The 14,386-nt window shown below is 44.0% G+C and overlaps 1 protein-coding gene and 1 long non-coding RNA gene across 4 annotated transcripts in view; one reads left to right on the top strand and one right to left on the bottom strand.

Moving 5' to 3' along the window:
- The window catches only part of C1QTNF7 (C1q and TNF related 7), a 101,700-nt gene that overhangs the window by 43,931 nt on the left and 43,383 nt on the right, over positions 1-14,386 (top strand). The window lies entirely within an intron of this gene.
- Positions 1-14,386, bottom strand: part of LOC123284788 (uncharacterized) — an 88,583-nt gene that overhangs the window by 62,250 nt on the left and 11,947 nt on the right. The gene's annotated exons all lie outside the window — the stretch shown is intronic.

Genomic DNA, 14,386 nt, shown 5'->3' with positions numbered 1-14,386 from the left:
AATTCTTATCCTCATTTTTCTGCATCAAAAAACCTGATGCCTAAAGGAATTAAGTTGATAAAGTAAGATTTGAAGCCAGGTCTGACTCCAAATCTCGTGCTCTTTCTGTTGCAACAAGGACCTCATAAACACAGCAGCCGTGGAGGGAGACAAGGAGACAGGGAAGGAGAGAGGGAGGGAAAGAAGCACTCATGAGTATCTAGCTCCTTAACCTGGATTTACTTTACGCAGGAGTTAACCAGCTATTCTAGAATATTCCTTTAGCCTTGGATTGAGTGAGCAATTTGAATGGCTTTGATAAAGAAAGTTTTAGCCAGCACAAAAAGAACTGAAAATTTTAGAAACGTGCCATAGAGACCACACTGAGTTTGTGTGCTTCTATTGAAATCCCTAACCTCTCCACTCCCCCAGACAAGGAGAAACTTGACTCCATTTTTTGCCAGGAGATCGAGATGGCATGTTCATCCCATCCGTGGTCCACACCTGTGTATAGCTGGAGGCGCTTACCTCACATCACCTCATTTGCTCCTCACCACAGCCCTAGAGTGGCTACAGCCTTCATCTCAGCCCCATGGTACAGACAAGGACCAAGCAGCAGAGCCTGCATGCGAACCACACCTTCTCACGCCAAGCGCAGTGCTCCTTCAGCTGCATCAGAGGCATCTGTCCAGGAGAGCAGCCGCCCCATAAGCCCTGAGTTACGTCCATGTCCGGCCAGCCCCCAGCTCAGCCTCTCCCGGAGGCCCAGTTGCAGCCCCCTTCTACGTGTGCGGAGTGATGCCATGAGGCTCCCAGGTCCCGCAGGGGGAGAAGAGTCTGTAATAAACGAGGTGTTTGAGCCAGGAATTCTTGTGAGTTGGGCTTTGCCTCTTTGTGGGCCTCTTTCCTTTCTCCATTTCCTAGCAGTAAACAGCAATAATTACCATATAAAAGAAGCACCAACAGGGTTTACAAGAGGGATTTTAGTGAAATGAAAGTGTAGGGGTGAGAGGAACCAGAACAACAGGCAAATGCCAAAGCCTGGGGGTTTGCTATCCTTCAACAAGGAAGTAATCTTAGCAATTGCAATAAAATCCCAGAAATAGACTGTGAGCTTGCCTCGGAGACGCAGCCCTTCTAACTGAAAACAACAACGATCATCCAAACTCCTCCCTTAGGATCCATTCTACAGGCCCCTCCCATGTGGTCAGAACCCACAGGGCCTGGGCTGCTAAAGCTCCAAGCGAGGGAGGGAGGGAGCAGCCCCTCCAGGGGCTAAAACACATTCTAGACCAGGAGTTTCCGACCCTGGCCTTTCTCAGAATCACCTGGGAGCAGGGTAAGATGCAGACTCCAGGCCCTACACATAAAGATCCTGATTCTGAACATGTTGGGTGGACCTGGGCCTCTGGGGTTTTATGAGAGCCCCCTGGAAATTCTGCGGACTAGATAGATTGGAGAACCACCACTTTAGGTAACTTCCCTGATGTGTGACCTGGGGCAAGGGAGGTCACTTCTCTGAGCCTGTTTCCTCCACTTTAAAGTGAGACACACTCACCTATTCCACAGGGTGGTTCTGACCACTGGAGGACATGAGAGCACTAGCAACAAAGTAGGGCTATTCACAGTCAATACATGTCTGTTCAGGGCCTACTGTGTGCCAGCCCCTGTCCAGGACATGGGGGACACTGCAGTGACCAGGACAGAAACTCTGTACCCACCTGGACCTTCCAAAAATAAACCAGTTACCATTCCCTACATCAGATGATGACAGCACTTAGGGAAAAAATAGAGCGGGGTGAGGGGTGGGCAGGGCCAAGGTGGGGAGGGCTCCATTTCATTCAGGGGATGAGAAAGGGCACATGGATATGTGATATTTGAGCAGGGCCCTGAAGGAGGTGAGGGAGCAAGCCTGTGAAGGTCTGACATATAAGCATTCCAGGCAGAGGGAAAGTCCTGTGCAAAGGTCCTGGGGTTGGAGTGTGTTTGGAACATTTGCGGAAAGTAAGATAGTCTGGGTGGGGCAGGGGAACAAGAGATAATGACAAGAGCTGAGGTCAGAAAGAAACCCAAGGACAGATCTTGGAGGGCCTCACCAGCCTGTATAGTGTAGAGTGGGCTCTCCAGAAACAGCAGCTGAATGGATGCAAAATTAAAGACAAGCTAAATGCAGATCAGTAAGGGAATACCTAGATACATCATCTGTACTCAAACTACAGACCCCTGGGCAGGGAGAGACATTCACCAAATGTTGTTGAGTGAAAAAAGCATGCAGCAGAAAATAGATATGTCTGGATCCCATTTTTTTTTTTAAATTTTTTCTCAACATATGTACATTTGTGTAGTATAAAAAAAAGTGTGGAGGCTGGCCTTGTGGCCAAGTGGTTCAAGTTCTGTGCACGCCTCTTCAGCAGCCGGGTTTGGGGCTCAGATCCCAGGTGTGGATCTACTCCACTCATCAGCCATACTGTGGAGGTATCCTTCATACAAAATAGAGAAAGATTGGCACAGATGTTAGCTCAGGGTGAATCTTCCTCAAGCCAAAAAAAAGAGGAAGATTGGCAAAAATGTTAGCTCAAGGCTAATCTTCTTCAAGACAAAAAAGAGAAGATTGGTAACAGATGTTAGCTCAGGGCAAGTCTTCCTCACCAAAAACAAAAAAGTGTGGAAGGATGTGCACACAGGACAGTTAGTGGAAATCTTTGAGGACTAGGATTCAAAGGAGGAGATTTATGGAGAGATACTCTCATATTTTACTTTATATACTTCTAAATCGTTTTAATTATTTTACAAGTATATTTATTTTAAGATTCTCAAAAAATACAAAATATGTGTTGGATCCAAATTGAATTGAAATCTACTTTTCACATTTCGGGGATCACAGGTGAGACCTTGAGGAGTCTCTCGGGTCATGAACCACAAGACCTGGCTCTGGCACTTTCTTACCCAGGCACCCAAAAGTGCCTTAGGTAAGGACCCTGCACCCAAAGGGATTCTAATCAATAACAATTTGAACACCTCATCTGTTTCCCAAAAGGATGAGTAGGAGTGTCTCAAAAAGTAGCCGCAGAATTTTAATTTATGGAGGTGCCTGACTGATGACACAGAGAAGCTAAGACATTGAAAGATTTTTGTTACTTGCATTCTGCGAGAGGAGGAAGCACACCATGACACTCAGGAGCACATGGGGAAGCACCTGGTTTGGTCAGAAGGCAGAGGGAGAGAGAGAAAACCTAGGCCAGAAACTTTATTGGTGTGTTCCACAGGAAAGACTAGGTAGAACAGAGTAAACAGTTAAGATTGGCTAGTTTGAATGATCCCGGCAGGCTTCGGGGCACTTGGACTGTCCCTAGTTGTCTGGTACCTGGCCCCGGGGTGATTTAAGGCAGGGGAAATATTGGCTTGATAAAGGGGATGACTGGGGATCTGGGCTCTGGACTGGACTTTGCATGTGAGGGTCATGCTCCCAGGCGAGGCCTTTGTCATCTCTAAGTATTGGCTAGCCCTGAGAAGGATAGTCTCTTCCTGATCAGTGAGGCCAGAGTAACAAGAATACAGAGAGTAAGATAATATGGTGAAGACAATTGGCCCCGTGATGAATGAATGTCAAATAGACAGATTCAGAATCTAAGAAAACACAGTTGGAACAGTGACTCAACTAAAAGGGGCCAGTGTCCTGGGTCATAACTCAGACATTCTCTGCCAGGAGGCAGGATGGGCTGGGGATTAAGGGGGAGAAAGTAGAGGGCTGCAGGACCAAGACCAGGGGACCAAGAGCAGGGCAAACAATCGAAATGACACTGAAAGAACAGCAGGAAATCAGAGGGCCTACCATGTTCTGAGCAAATGCAGAGTGTCCTAAATGTATGTCTCCAACAACCCTTTGAAACAGGTGTTCTTATCTCGACTCTTTTACAGTCGAGAAAACCGAGACTCAGAGAGGTTAAGTATCCTACCCAAAGTCATCCAGCCAGTAAATGGTGGACGTAAGACTTTAAACCTAGTCTGTATGACTCCAAATTTAAAGCCTGATTCCTCATAAATTTGGGCCTCAACCTAGGAAGATGCTGATCTCTAAAGAGATTGATTCTGGTGAGTGGGAGGAATGAATCACGCTCCAAACAATGATTGTTCCCGGTCAGGGCATAGCTGCCAAGCAAGTAAATTAGTGCAACTGAGTCTTTCCCAAGGATCTCAGGGCAGCTATCATTCCAAGCCTGGCCAAGAAGCAGGAGTGGACGAGGGCTGCAGCCTGAGGGCACCCAGATGTGAAGACTTGGCCACTTATACTGCATCCTGGGACCCATTAGTCCAGATTCCCACCAGGTTGACCTGAGCCAGCCTCTGTCAGGTTTGGCAACGAGACTGGAGAGGGCCTGGCTGTAGATGGGGGAGGAGAGCAGTGCCTCCAAATGGGAGGGTCAAAGGGCAGACAGGGACTGACACAGAGGATCATGAAAAGCATTTGGTAGCAGGAGAGGCCCCACCCAGAAGTCAAGTGAATTAGCCCACTTGCACTATGAATTTTCTGTGAGCTTCCCATATTAATCATGATCTGGGGGGAGTGGAGCAGATCTCATATATTCCACCAGTATTTATTGAGCACCAACCATGTACGTGACACAGTGTAGCATACTTTGGTTTTCCCAAAAGCAAACCGTGAGACAAAGACTTGGGGGCGGTTCATTTGTGTGCATAAAACAAAGAGTGGGGAAAGTGAGACAAAAAAAGGAGTGAGTGGATTGACACTATGGGCAGCTGTGGCCTCATCCCTCTGGGGACCCTGAGGAGCCACGTAGAACACATGTCAGAGTGACCTCATCAAAGGTGGGGAGGTTGAAGTATACATCCACCAACCACGTCCCTCCTGGGGTGAGGGTCAGCCCTGGGGCTTCCCAGCTCCAGCTTCCTGGCAGCCTACACTCTGGCTGAACAGGCTTCTGTAGCTCTAGCGAAGGACCCCCTAGGCAAGGAAGCAAATGGCCATGGGCAACTCAGGGAGCAGCTGTCGTGTGGATGGGGACTTCTGCAGCTGCAAGTGGGCTCTGATGTGGGTCAGGGGCCATGGAGCAGGATAACAACAGTTTCTGGTCCCAGACAGCCCTCACAGACTCTGTGCTTCCACACTGAAGTACCTGCAGTTACCTGGCACACTTGCAATGCAACCAGGCCCATGCTCAGGACTCCGCCACCTGATTGGGAACCCCCTAATTATACTTCAGGGCTGAACTCAGGCATCTCTTTCTCCAAAGGGACTGTTGTGACCATTCATCCTTAGGCAACAGCTATGAGTATCTTAGAAGCACCATAGATAGTCGTTAAGCACACACGCTCCAACTCACAATGGGCTTGAAGACATTAAGTCATGGCCCTTGTCTTCAAGGGGCTCACAGTCTGCAGAACGAGAAGACCTCAACACCATCTGGGCTGTGAACACTCCCAAGAGTGTTAAAGGCGTCACTTAGAAACATGCTTTCAGAGAAATGAAAACAAGCAGCATTCTTTGGAATCAGCTTGACTCTAGATCCTAAATTAGTCATAAGACACCTAACAGGCCACCTAAAAAAGCCCTACCCACAGCCAGGGAATTGTATTAACAAACCACATGGAAATCTCCCACTTGATGCTCACAACTACATGGTTCTACTTCCAAGAATCCCCAAATAATCCAAACTGTTTTTGAAGTTGCCAGAGCACACGGTGGGATAGACTCCCTCCACACTCACTTCCCATGCCATGCAGAGCCCATCCTCAACCAGACCAACACAGGGGCACTCCCACAAATCTGGACTTTCTTGCTTTTTTCTTTACCTTGGTTACTATCATTAACCTACTTACTCATTCATTTATTCATTCACTCAGCCAGTACTTCCTTGAGTGCCAGTCATGGATCAGATGGTGTACGTGGTTCCAGCAATGCAAATATGAATGAAATATGGCTCTGCATAAAAAGGAGATTATAGGCCCTAGAGAGGATAGCAATTTTATTCTTCTACACCCAGCTGGGAATTTTTAGACACTTGTGGTTATCAAGATTTGCTAGAATCCATTTACCAAACACTAACAGCAAAGCCAATCATATTAGACTCATACTTCACAACTATCATTGGTCTCTCATCAGCGTCCAAGCTCCTTTGCTTGACATCTGAGCATCTTCATCAGATTCAAGCCTTGTCCTCCAATAGTGAGCCTCACAGATTCTGTGCTCCCAGTACTTCTGTTCTGTGACCTTCTTTGCCCATGCTCAGGTCTCCTCTGAGTGGGCAACGCCTACTCAAACTTCAGGGTGGAGCTCAGGCATCACTTTCTCCGAAAGGTCTTTTGTGACCATCTATCCTGAGGCAGCAGTTTGCTTCCAGCTTCTATGAGTATCTCCAGAGATGCTATAGATGGTGGTTAAACACATGCACTCAAGTCACACTGCCTGCAGTGGCCATTCCAACTCTGCCGCTCTGTGGCCTGGGCCGGTTTCTTCACATCTCTAAGCCTCAGTTCCCTTCCCTCTAGAATGGGGATAATTATAGTGATTTATGTAGAATTGTTGTGTGAATTAAATGAGATGGCACATGTAAAGACTTAGCGCAGTGCTTAAGCACATAGTAAGCACTCAAATGCTAGCTATCGTAATCTCAGAATACATATGACAGTTGATTTTAATTGTTACCTTAATTTGATATCACCTCCTCACAATATGTCTTGCATAAGCATAAGTAACCACATATGTGTTAAGTACATGAATGAATCATCTGAAATGCCACTTGCAAAATTTGCAAGGTGCTTTCAAGCTATTACGTACTGAGTGCCCACTTGGGGCCAGGCACTGCTCCAGAGGCTCATTTGCTCTTCCCAATATTCTTGTGGGATTAAAAAGTCTACTGCTGTTATCATACTTTTACAAGTGAGAAAATAAACTCAGAAAGTTTATGCAATTTTTCCAGGGCCACGTCATTAAAGAATGGCAAGGAAGGGATTTAAGGCTGGATTGTTTGGTTCTGGGGAAGACATGACACTGTGCTGCTATTAGGCATGCTGGATTTTAGGGAAACAAGACTGGAGCTAAGACATCCTTAATTGTCTAAGGGCCCAGTGGTAATTCAAAGATGAGTGGTTTCATTCTTACGAATCATCTAGGATTGTACACTCATTTTTTAATTGTCAAGAGGAGGAATAACTTGATTGAAAAAGAGAAAACACTATAGACTGTAAATTGCAAGCAGACCTGAAGGCGGCAGCTCCCATGGCTTTTGAGGGATAGATGATTGGTGTAGCTCATCAGAAATCAGCCAAGTTTGCTCAAAGGTAGTAAATGATGTTGTCAACAGAAGTAAATTTAATGCAAAAGAAGATATATGAAAAGAAGCAGAGAAAAACAGAAGAGGGTTAGGCTCCATTGTTTTGTTTCCTGGTGAACACAGGAAATCTAAAACTCTTTGCAACAAGAAAAGTTAACTTTGCAGATTCTACAGAATTTCCCCTCCAACATTCAAGGACGCCACTGAAGCTAATCAGTGTCCTGGACGGGTGATGAATGGTCTGGTCTGAATCCAGCCAGTCCTCCCAACCTCCTTAACGTCCAGGCTTCCTAATGTTTAATACAGAGATTGTTGGCTTTTCTTGCTCTGTATTAGTCAAAGAGGCTAGGTAATGCAGGAATAACAAGTAAATCCCAAATCTTGGCTTAAACAAAAAAGATTTATGTATTGCTTATTGTTATTACTATTGCTACATATTGTTGCTACAATATTGTTATTGCCACCTGTTCAGCCTAGGGCAACAGAGTAGGCACTTGGGGACTTGGCCAACTTTGCCCTCTTGCCATACCACCATCGCAGCATGAGCCTTCATAGTTCACCGCGGAAAAGGAAGAAAGCATGAATGTGATTCACGTTACTTCCACTCACATTTTGCTGGCCAAGCAATTCATCTGGCCATGCCTAGCTTTAAGAGGTGAGGAAGGGGGGCATCTCAGAAGAGGATAGAACCGGAAAGACTGACGGGCATCGGTGCTATGTATCTCACACAGGATAAGTCAGAATATCCCTAAAAATATCTATCTCCACATTGCATACCAGCCAGGGGAAGGGAGTGGCAAATAAATGAGGAGGAACCAGGAAGACATACCATGTTTGTTGCTTAGGAGCAGTGTCTGGTTGGGAGAGCCTGTCTGAGGTGAAAAGGAATGAATAAGGCTAGGGAGGGAGAAGCTGGGAGTCCTAACTGTAAGTGCTTCATGAGCCACACTCAACCCCTGGAGACCAAAGCCTGAGGGAGACATTTCAGCAGGGCCCACTGAGTAGGAGGGCAGAGACCACACCCTATCTGGAGCCCAGGTAACTGCACCGCCCCCCGCCCCGTCCCCTCTGCACTACTGTTGGTCAAACAGCTGGATATACCTATTTTATTTGAGCAACACCTAAGCAGAAACCAGATGGCGAGGGCCCCAGCATGGGTACTGTTAGAGTGGGAAAATAGGAATAAAAAACAAATGCTGACAGCACATTAAAAAAAAAATACATAAAAAATGATCTATTCCCAAGAACAAAGAGATTAGTTATCTTCAGTCTTAAATGAATTGACAAAATAGCTTTTCAGAAAAGAAAATTCTAAGAAGAAATAGAAGTAATCAAAAAGAAATAAGAAGAAAACCAGTTGAAAAGTGAGCTGGCAGAGCTCAGGAAATAAATGGAAGATAAAAATAAAGCAATTATAGAGATAAAAGTCAACTTAGAAGCAATAGAAAATAGACAAATACTGTTGAAAGCACAGGCCAAGCTTAAAAAATCGCAGGAAATGAAATAGAAAGGAGAATGAGATAAAAATGATTACAGACAAGACAATATGAACTGAAGAACAAGTGAGGCTGACATACAGAAATTAAAGTCTGAACAGAAAAAAAGAGGAACAGGAAAAAACTTAAATTCAAAAAAATTTCTTGAGGTAAAGAAAGCTAAGTGTGTCTAGATTTAAAGGACATATTGTACCCCAGGGAAAATAAGCAAAATCAGCAACGTCAGGATATGTGCTGTCGTTAGGATGCTGAAACTGAAGGGGAAACGTCCTGTCTGCGTTTTGCAGAGAACACAAATCACAGATTCCTCTCAGTCTCACTACAACAGTCAACACTAGAAAACACCAGAACAACATCAACCAAGTTCTAAGGGGGAAGAAGTTGACCGAGGGGTTTTCTTCTCAGCCAAATTGTGCTGTGCCTATAAAAGAAACAGGCAAACATTCTTAAACATGCAAGAATTCAAGGACCATAGTAACAAATTCCTTCTTGAAAAGTATTCGATGATGAAATCCAGCTTAGCAAGACATGAACCAAAATTAAACACCCAGCCGTGGAGAAGCCACCATAAAAGGACAGCAGTAAGCGTTGGATCCGTTTAAACATAGAACTGAGGCTGGGCAACAGTGGGAACGAGTTGACAGAACAGAATATAAATGTTATAATTCCAGGCAATCCAAAAATAATAATGTAATGAACAAAAATTGGGAGGCTGGGGGTGGAAGGGAAGAGGAAGTGCATAAAATCCTCTTTCACAGTAGAAAGTAAACACACAGCAAATAAAGTTGAAACATACAGAGGTTTTACAAAGCAAAACAATGCCAAACTCTGTATTTTTTTCACAGTTGTTTTTTAATCTTAGACATATCTTTTAGGAATTAATATCGCTTGTTATGAACAAATATTTATCTGAAGTTCAACGATTCCTTCAGTTTGATGCTAGTTTCTTTTTCCCCTGGTAAATTCAAGCAGACTTATGATTACAATTTAGGTAAAAATAGCATGCATCGTAGGAATCTATTTCTGTAAAATTATATCTACCGAGGCTTCTGGCTAAATATGTGCTTAGAGACAAGCTTGGGATGATGTTCATCAATGTTGGCAAAATGGTTTCTGAGAGGTGGAAGTTTTGTTTTGCCTTGCTTTTATTCTTGCTCTTTTCTGAAATTCTTTGAAACTTTAAGAAGTCTCGCCAAAGGAAGCACTCTTCTGCAGATAGTATCGCCTACCGACCCAGTCCCTGAGCTCCACGCTTCCCCAAAACCCTACACCAGACTAACCGCCCCCTCCCTCAGGGGGAATGTGCCTGGCCAGCACAGCTCTTCCTTACTGTTGCAAGGAACATGTTTAGCTCTGTGTTTCTCATTTCAAACACTGAGCGTTGGCCTCATCCTGTCTCATCTTCTTACATGAGTAATGTATTCATTTCCTGTGGCTGCTCTAACAAATTACCACAAACTTGGTGCTTCAAACTACAGAAGTTTATTCTCTCACAATTCCGGAGGACAGAAGTCCAAAATCAAGGTTTTGGCGTGGTTTAGTTCCTCTCGAAGGCTCTGAGAGATAATCCAATCCATGCCTCTCTCCTAGCTTCTGGTGGCTGCCAGCAATCCGTGGGGTTCCTAGACTTTTAGACACATCCCTCCAGTCTCTGCCTCCATCTTCACGTGGTCTTCTTCTCTGCATCTTCTCCCCTTCTCTTCTCTTCTAAGGATATGTTGGCTTTTGGGCCCACCCTAATCCACAACGATCTCATCTCAAGATCCTTCACTTAATTATGTCTGTAAAAACCTTTTGTCCAAATCAGGTCACGTTCACAAGTTTTAGGTGGATTTATCTTTTAGGGGCCACCATTCAAGCCACTATGAATGCTTTCTGAATGGTATAAATACCAAAACTCTGTGCTGCTGCTTCTATATGGCTCATGGAAGCAGTAAGCAGCCCTCTAGATGAGGGTTTCACACAATATCTAGGGGCCAAGGGTCCCCAAATAATACAAGTTTTAGAACCGGAATGATCCAAGTGCAAGTTCTTTTTGTCCACTGACTTAGCTATATGAGTGTGGGAAAATGATGTAACTTTTCTGAGTCTTGATTTTCACCAGAAAGATCATCTCTAGTCTGCAATTCATGGTGAAGATTAAATGAGGATTAGAGACAATGTTTATAAAGTGCTTCATAAAGTGCCTAGAATATAGTAGGTGCTTATTAAGCTAGTATATTATAAATTACACTTTAGAGGGATTATGCCAGGAGGACCCACCTTCCATTTCACCATTTCAAGAGAGAGTGGCTCAGACTCACAGGTATTTGCACGAATCTGTGACTAGGATCACTTAGTGTTCTCTGATCTCAGATGTGCACTTGCGACTTTAAAGTGGCATAGTCAGAACAAGCCTGCCTGGGGTAGGGGTGCCATTGCATCCTTAATGGGAACCAAACAGTCTGAGAGAGAAAGGAAGCCCAATCATCTTTGCACCAAAGCCTTTGCACAGCTCACCTCTCAGCTAAAGGAAGTCTATGGAGCACTACAGAGATCATTCTTATGTGATGTGGCATTTAATAGCACATCCCTATAGCATCAAGATCATGAGCCCTAATCCACAACACACAAGTCTTCCAAAGTTGGGTTCAGTAATTGCTTCAATTTTAATACACATTGAAATATTTGGAATTTTAATGATTTGCATAATATTCCATGGAATTACTAATGGAGTCAATTCCTACTTTTCCTAAGTGATAAATGTATCAGTTAGGAATGCTCTGGCTGCAGTCAACAGAATACCTGAGTAACAGTAGCTTAAACTAGTAGAGGTTTTTATTTCTTGGCATAACAAAAAGTCAGGGGGTCGTGGCATTGGTTCAGGTGCTCACTGAAGCCATTAGAGACTTGGGCTGCTTCTCTCTCCCTGCTATTTCATCCTTAACATGTTATCTTTCATCCTCATGCTTATCGTTGAATGATAGCAAGATGGCTCTGCTCTTGAGACACCACCTCTGTGTTAGTCATGGGCAGAGGAGGAGGTGGGGATGTACCAGTTGTCTCTGTGCCTTTCATCAGGAAAGCAAAAGCCTTCCAGAATTCTCCATACAGAGTTTGCTTATACCTGACTGGCTAGAATCGTGTCACAAGGCTCCCAATCCCACCTGCAAAGGAGGCTGGGATATTGCCACCCAACAAAATTGGAACTCTGATAGCAAAGGTAGAGGAGGAATAGATATTAATTTACTAACAGTATCTGCCACAAAAAGAAACCTGGAAAGTTCAGAGAACCTTGTTCATTCCTCCTAGCCAACACCTGTTGAAGAGTTATCACTCTCCCTGCTGAATGTTGACCATCTGGATAATTTTGGTTTAGGAACAGATTTGAGCAGAATGATCTTTAAAGATGAAATCCAGATCATGGGCTGTCCTGCTTCCTTCAAGATCTTCCCAGTGAATGTCAAATAAAATTGACCTTGGAGACCAAGCGTGATCTAGTCCCTGTCCGGACCTCCAGGTGTCTCCAACACCCTAGCCCTGGCTCTCTCCCTGTCTCGTCTCCTTCCTGCTGTCCCGAGAACAACCCAGATTATTCCTGCTTTGATGTCCTTACAGTGGCTACTCCTCTGCAGGGACCTCTCGTCCCCCCGAATTCACTGATCACAGCTGTGCATCATTTAGATCTCTACTCAAATGTTGCCTCCTCTGAGAAACTCCTCTGATTTCCTCCCCAAGATTTGCCATCCTCCTAACTGCTTTCTAGTCCTCCCAGCACTTACCGCTATTTGAAATTCCCACCGCATTTATTCCCTTGGTCGATGTCTGCCTACCACTCCCTGAGGGCAAGAATACCCTCTATCTTATTTGCCCTGTTCCCCCAGAGCCTGGATCCATACTTTGCACATCATAGGTTCTCGATAGGCCATTGTTGAATGAGTGAGGGTATGGATAAGAGTTAAAAACCCGGACTTCAAACATCCAAGCAGAACCAGCAACGGGGACACAAACTCAGGTTAGCACACTAAGGGTCGAAACACACGGAGGGCCCCTGACAGTGCTATGTGTTCAAGAGGACATGGGGAAGATGAACAACATGTGCTGGCTGCCCTCCAAGGAGCATACAGTCCACTACATGCAGGCACACACAGTACAGGGAACTCTGCAAAGGGAAATAAAAGAAAAGGAGGCTGTGGGCCAAGTAAGACAGCTGCCAGCTTCAAATTTCCGAGTTGGAGAATGGTGAACCAAGATTTCACTAGCAGGATGCATATTGCAATGTTACTGGCAAAAACAAAAATTAAAAACAACCAGACCATCCAACAACAGGGAATTAGCTAAGACAATTTTAGTACATCCACACAATATAATTTTAAAATTATATTGCAGAATTATATTTAATTATATGTAAATATGAGTAAATATAGAGTAAAATGACAATAAGATTCCAAAAAAAAAAAAGTAATGCATAGAATAGTGTAATTTAAAAAAAGATCAACAGAGAGAGAATATGTGTCTTTCCAGAAGTAGATCCCAAAATGATAATAGGATTATTTCTGGGTGGTCTGATTACAGCTGATTTCTATTTTCTTCCTTTTGTTTATCCATATAGTCTAATTTTTCTATGATTAATATATTAATTGTGTAATCTTTTTTCATTTTGAAAGAACTGAATTAGGATTCATGTTTTAAATCACATCTCAACAGTATGATGTAAAGACTAGATATCAGAGGGTCTTTCCTTGGAGCAGGAGAGCAGGCTGCTGTTAAATACTATTCCAGGCACATGCGAAAGTTTAAAAGGCTCAGCTGGGTGTGAGGACGAGAGTGCCAGGAGGGCGGCACCAGTGGTACAGCCATGCTGTGGCCTAGGCAGCCATTAACTTGAGGGCTAATAGCACCTTATGGAGCTGGGAAAAAGCCACCACAGCTGAAACGCCGCTTACAGTTGTATCTTGTGCCAAACTCACCTTATCTTCAGAATGTTCAAATTAGGTATTACTCTCCCATTTTACAGATGAGACTTGTGAAGTTCAGGGAGGTTCAGTAAATTGTCCAATATCCTCCAGAGAGTAAAAGTTAGACCAAGTCTACCTGACTCTAAAGACCTTGCTTGTTCCCTGCATCACAGCTGAGCAGGCAAGTTTCTACCTTTATACGCCAGCCACGTCCTCACCTTCATCATTCCACAAGAGCAGCTCCTTCTTTATGTATGTATCTATCTCTATCTATCAATTATCTATCTATCTATCTATCTATATTATCTATCTTTTTAGTATTAAACTCCAGACTTCTCAAATTTCACCAGATTTTCCACTAACGCTCTTTGGCTTTTCCAGGACCCAACCCAGGATACCAACTTGCTTTTAGAGTTTTATTTGATTTTGCCTCAGAACATCAGCCTCAAGCCCAAACAAGTGGAAGACAACTAGAGGGCAGTTAATCCAGTGGATATCAAACATTTCTTGTTGTTGTTCTTCAGGAACCATTGGTTTGAATAAAATCTTATCAGAGGAAAAATCAAATAAAACTCTAAAAGCAAGTTGGTATCCTGGGTTGGGTCCTGGAAAAGCCAAAGAGCGTTAGTGGAAAATCTGGTGAAATTTGAGAAGTCTGGAGTTTAATACTAAAAAGATAGAT

The sequence above is a fragment of the Equus asinus genome, chromosome 3 (assembly GCF_041296235.1).
Source record: "Equus asinus isolate D_3611 breed Donkey chromosome 3, EquAss-T2T_v2, whole genome shotgun sequence".
In the NCBI taxonomy this organism is placed as follows: Eukaryota; Metazoa; Chordata; class Mammalia; order Perissodactyla; family Equidae; genus Equus; species Equus asinus.
This window is presented reverse-complemented; position numbering and strand designations above follow the sequence as displayed.